At 40.9% G+C, this 6,064-nt stretch overlaps 1 non-coding gene across 1 annotated transcript; it reads left to right on the top strand.

Annotated features, from left to right (window-relative positions):
• The first annotated feature begins 5,605 nt into the window (after positions 1-5,605).
• On the top strand, positions 5,606-5,726 carry LOC115873172. The gene has a single exon (XR_004048267.1). It is a non-coding gene; the product is annotated as a small nucleolar RNA SNORA61 (small nucleolar RNA).
• Positions 5,727-6,064: the final 338 nt, after the last annotated feature.

Here is a 6,064-nt window from a genome sequence, read left to right on the forward strand (position 1 = left end):
AAATCGTCATGATCATAGAACTTGTCACCCTTTGTTCCCACTTCTTAGAGGTCTGCACCGTTTTTCAGAGGCAGTTTTGTACTACCCAGCTGTCCATTGTTGTTCTGAAAACTTCTTATTCATGATTTCTCTCAGCTTTATAGAGACTTGTGTCAGGAAGTTTAGTCTGGTACCATTTACTCCATTATGCGCATCAGTGAAAAATTAGAGTGTCGTTTAAGCCTCTGAAAGGTGTGACTAGAGTAGCCGGACTCTGGAGGCGTGGCTTTTCTGTGGCCGCCAATGAACGCTTCAGGCATGCAGCAACGTTTTCTTGCCACTCTGGTTGGGACGGCTGTGACTCCCCAGCACTATGTGCATTCTGGAATGTCTATTAAGTATTTTGCTCCCACAGGTTCCAAGGATTTGTCGTACCCATGCTAGTTCCAGATGTATGGAGATTCACATGTAGATTTATGGTGTAACTTCTCCATACACTGTCCTCTTGCCTTGCACTTTATCTCACAAACTTAGCTGACCTGCAAACCCCTTAAGGAGCCCTGGTGGCACTGTGGGTTAGCGGGTGGGGTGCTAGCTGCAAATCTGGTAGTTCAAATCTACTAGCTTCTCCTCTGTAGAAAGATGAGGTTGTCTACTTCCAGAAAGATTTATAGTCTCAGAAACCTACTTATGGTTGCAATGAATCAGAAACTACTTGATGGCAATGGATGGGGTACCCCTGATCTTGGCTTCTCGGCTCAGCAAGACTACGGTGTTCTGTTTGAGCCCCACTTGAATGACTGCAGGTTCATGAGTTTTATCTTTTTTTTGTAGAACTCGAGTCCTCACACTACCTTCCTCTAAATTCTGAGAAAAGTTGTTTTATACTTATATTTTATATTGAGTTTTAAACTTTGTATATTTTTTAAGTTTCAGAATTGTTTATATCTAGAATTTCAGTTACATTTTCTGTAATGATAATGAACATTGAAATCTAGTACAAGATATCTAAAAATATATATACCTGGCTATCTCAAAAAAGCTTTTTTTTTAAAAAAAATGAATTTCGGGATACTTTATTGTGTGGATGCGGAACCTGCACATGGGCCAAGAGGTAGTGGTTTGAACGGAACAAAAGAATACCAAGTGGCTTAAAATCAGGACGGTGTGCATCAGAGCCGTTTCATTTTACCATCTTAAGTCAATCTATATGCTGAGCAAATAATCAAGAGAAGCTGGATATATGAAGAAGAACTAAGCATCAGGATTGGAGGAAGGTTTACTGACAACCAGCCTTATGCAAGTGACACAAACTTGCTTGCTGCAATTCAGGAGGACTTGAAATACTTGTTGAAAAAGATCAAAGACTGTAAACTTCACCATGGATTACAACTCAATTCAAAGGAGACTAAAATTCTCACAACTGGACTGATGAGTTACATCATGATTAACAGGAAGAAATGATTGACGTTGTCAAGGATTTCAGTTTGCTTGGATCCACAAACAATGCTCATGGAAGCAGCAGTCCGGCGATCTAATGGTGTATTGCAAGGGGGCAAATCTGCTGCGTAAGACCTCTTTAAAGCATTGAAGAGTAAGTACATCATTTTAAGGACTAAGGTCTACCTGATCCAAGCCATGATATTTTCTTTTCTTTTCTTTTAAGCCATGATATTTTCATTCGCTCAATGTACATGTGAACTGTAGACAACTAATGAAGAAGGCCAAAAAAGAATTCATACATTTGAATTACGTGTTAGCTAAAAATATTGAAAGTACCTAGGACTGCAGGAAGAAATGACATCTCTGTCTTGCAAGAGGCAAAGCCAGAATGCTCCTTAGCAGTGAGGGTGACAAAGACATTGTCTCATGTACTGTGGACATGTTATCAGCAGAGGACAATCCTTGAAAAGGACATAATGCTTGGGGAAGTAGAATGTTAGTGAAAAAGAGAAAAATCCTCAAGGGTTTTTTGAAATAGTGGCTGCTTTAATATAGCCCGTTGTTACACAGGGCCAGTGTGGTAGATAAGGATAATGTGAACTAGACCCTCCTGGCCTTCAAACTTCAGTGTGTCTAGGAATTACTAGTGTTACTGGAATTCAGGTTCTTGTCTTACCAAGATAAATATTTACTTTTGGAAGAGAGGCATCACATGAGAATTTTATTTAGAAACTACTAGGAAGGAAGAAGAAATCCTTACCAGCCTTCATGGCAAGTCTTGTCCCATAAATGCCCCACATTTTACAGAATTCCGGCATGCAGATTCTTCCACTGGGAACTTCCACTGGGGTGGGGAGCCAGGGGTTCTGGGAAATGTAGTCCCAAGATGTTGTCATGGATTCCACACACGATTCTATAAATATTTACCTTTGTTCCTTGGTTCTATGTCAACTAGGGATATATATTTAAAATATAAAATCCTAGTCATCTGCTCTAGAGATTCCTAATCTGTCACATTTCAGGTGCAGACCAGAAATCAGAATTTTTAGCCAGCAGGTAGAGATGATTCTGATGCAGGAAATCTTCAGATTTTACTCTAAAAATACCACTCTAGACCAGAACTTTCTGAAAGGTTATAAATATTTAATATTTGTGCTCTTCAGAAAGGTAGCCATCATCCATACAAGACTATTGAGCAACTGAAACATGCTGCCACTAAGGAAATGCATTTTGAAATTTAATTTAATATTGATGAATTGATCTGTAACTTAAATGACCACATGTGGATAGTGATTCTATATTATATAGCATAGCTGCAAGCTGTAGGCTTCAAAAGGACAAATACTTGGGCCACAGGCAATACTTTGTATCCTGAACAATAACAAAGTACCTAAAAGAGTAAAAAGATTATGGATCCTCAGAAATCCCATTTGTGATTTCATTTCACAGTAATATTTAATACCTATAGCATTCTTAGAGCCAATTATCTTCATAATCTCCGCTCCCCCTCCCCACCTGCAGGTGCTTATGAATTCTTTATAGCATTCTTTCTCTGAGACAGCTTAGTCAGAAGAATTCTTTTCCAGATGTGATTCTCACTGGCCTACAGCTCACTGTTTTGTAAAGGAGCAGGGGCTGATTTTATTTACTATATTCTTCCCTTCTGCGGTCCCAAGTCACTTGGCATCACCACCACTTCTAGGACTGTGAGTTTTGACTGTTCTTGTGGAGGTTCAAAAGTGGCTTCACTCATTGGACATGAATTGTTCATGTTTCAAAACAGATGAGTCAAATTCTCTACCAAATTCCCTGGTATGAATGGTATTCCTGCCTACCATTACTTCTGGAGTGAGAAGTAACATCTTTGGATTACTAGACCAAATGCCCAAACCAAATCCACTGCCATTGAATCGAGTCACAGTGACTCTACGGCACAGCATAGAATGTCCCTGTGAGTTCCCTAGGTGAAAGCCTGGCCTTTCTCCCTCAGAGCAACCAGTGGTTTGGAACCATTGACCTTGCAGTTAGAAGCCATAAGCATAACCCACTCCTCCACCAGGGCTCCTGGATTACTAAACAGGTCATGATAATCATTCAGATAGCTCTTCAAACCTACCCATTTCACTATAATAATGAGCTGTAGAAGCAATCATTAGCAGTGTTAGCATTTACTCTGATTCTACCCTTGTCAATGGCCCTAACAAAATCAGATCTGAAAACTTTCCAGTGACCCTGGAAGATTGTAGCACTAGCATTATGTCATAGAAAGCTGTTCGAGGCTTACGGAAGTGTTTCTCTCTAAAATCTAATGTATTTGGTATTATTTTGAATGGTTTATTGATGAATGATTGCTGGAAACCCCATTGGGTATAATTAGTACTTTTCATAGGCTTAGGTATTTTTGGATCAGATGTGTCATCTTAATTTCTGTTGGATTTTCCAAATATCTGATTTAGTTCATTTTATTTTCATTCACATTTTTTTAAAAACCTGATTTATAGTCATGATCTCTTGTCTCAATTCTCTATTTTATTGATTCCAGAATTCTACTGAAAGAATAACTTGACTCACATTTTCCAATCCTAAATGGCACCTTGAAATGAGAAATTAATTCCCTTAACATTTTCATAATTATAGAAATAAATTAGAGGTAAAGATTCCACCTCTTTTCTGACAGCCAGAATACAAGCTACCCAAGATGTAGTTGTCTCTGATGTCAGTACTCTTTACACATATTGATACCTAGCCAAATGGCCACTTCAATCTAATCCCTTATCATAGAAATGTCTTTCTTAGTGGAAAAAAATTAGGCTGTGTTCAACTTTTGTTCATAGTATGAAACTCTTCCCTACTGTGAGGTGTGTTTAATATAACATATTTTTCCATGGATCAATCAATTTCCTAACCCAGAAAATGCACGCCACTCTGGGAATAACTGTAGAGAATAAGGGATTCGCACCCCACGGATTCCTACAGGATTAGGATTTTTGCTTTGCCTTACACTTTGCAAATGTGTGCATGATTAAGTCTGATCAGAAAAAAGTTCAACTGTCCACTGGGGAGTTTTTTATTCCCAGTGTCCCCCATCTTCAGACAAAAGGTTGCAGAAAGTCTACATTTCAAACTGTGCTCTCCTTGGCCGTGAAATCTTTCTCCATGGTTGAGTGATTTTAAGAAAACCTCTTACACAGGCTTCGCTTGTTGTCTCAACCTCAGCAAGATCTTAAGCCAGCGCCCATCCCATAAGGTTAGCTCTTGCTTTGCAATGAATTTAGGCCATTAGATATTCTAATAAGGACCCAACTTGTACTTTCCTATTAGGATTGATTTGGCTGCCTTGCAACATCAGTATTCTGCTGACTCCTATCTGTTCCCTAGGCTGCAGCGCCAAACTCATCCATCATCACAGACAGGCACTTGGAAACCACCTCTTGCTGTTGCTTCCGCCTATCAAAGACTGAGTCAACTCCAGCCCAGTGACTCCTAGACTAGCCTGCCCTGGGGGCTCCTTCACACTCCGCCTCAGAAGTCCCTCTCCAGGTCTCTGCCCTTGCCTTTGGGAGTGGAGTTTTGTGCCCAGTACCAACACAGCTGAGCCCTTGAAAGCACAGCAAATGGAACACATGACTCTCTTTAATTCTCCCCCTGATCGTCTGCTGAAAGGAAGCTTTGCGGAGGCATTACACGCGGCAGAACCTGGAGCGGTTCCTGTCGCAGCTCCTACCCAAAATAGCAAGGGGTGAAATATAACCTGCGCACTGTTGTCAAAAACAAGTGTGAGCATTGCACTTCATGCTTGGCAGCCACCCCATCTGCAAGTGTGGGTTGTGGGGTCACCCCAAGGCCCAGTGAGGGATTTCAAAACTGGGTGTGTCCTGGCTTTCTGCTCTAAAGCCCTCTTGCTTGCCGACAGGGTGCTACAGGTGAGCAAGGAGCGGTTCCAAGTGTGCATTTAAGAGTCTCCAGGAGAAGATTCAAGGAGGAGAAGAAGGAGGAGGAGGAAGAATCACATACACTCGGGGAGTCACTATTTTTATATGATGGGATGTGCGACTACATATAATATGGTTGGGTTTTTTTTTTTGGGGGGGGTAGTTGTTATAGTCCACGTATAAAAGAGAACATAATAATAAAACCAAGTAAGTTTTTAACTTTTTTAAAGAGAAGGGTTACAGCCTTAATAACCCTCCAGATCCCTTGCCCATTAGATCTAAAAACTGATCTGAGTGGTTCTAACAGAAGGAAAAGCAAAATTGAAACTGACTTCCATTCTTTTCTGACACACAAGCTAGTTTCAAACAAACGAGCAAAAGAAAGTCTCCTATAGATCTTAGAGAAACTCACAGACACGTATAGTTTTCTGCACCACAGTTCTGCCTACTGGGTGCACCCCCTCCCCCCAAAGACCCCTCTGCCCGGGCATGAATGGCTGCCTTATACACACCTTGTTTGTGTGACCAGGCTCTCAGAGGAAGAGTTTGGACCTGCAGACAACTGCACATATTACCCAGAGGCCACCTGCCAAAGGTAGAGTCAGCTACGAAATACTGTACACCCAAATGGGGAGCACATGATTCAGATGAAGGCATCCAATCAAAGACGTAATAGACATCTTGGGCAGCAAGTTTCCTGGTGCTCAAAG

The sequence above is a fragment of the Echinops telfairi genome, unplaced genomic scaffold, assembly GCF_000313985.2.
Source record: "Echinops telfairi isolate 266 unplaced genomic scaffold, ASM31398v2 ScPeMD7_7466;HRSCAF=8504, whole genome shotgun sequence".
NCBI lineage: Eukaryota > Metazoa > Chordata > Mammalia > Afrosoricida > Tenrecidae > Echinops > Echinops telfairi.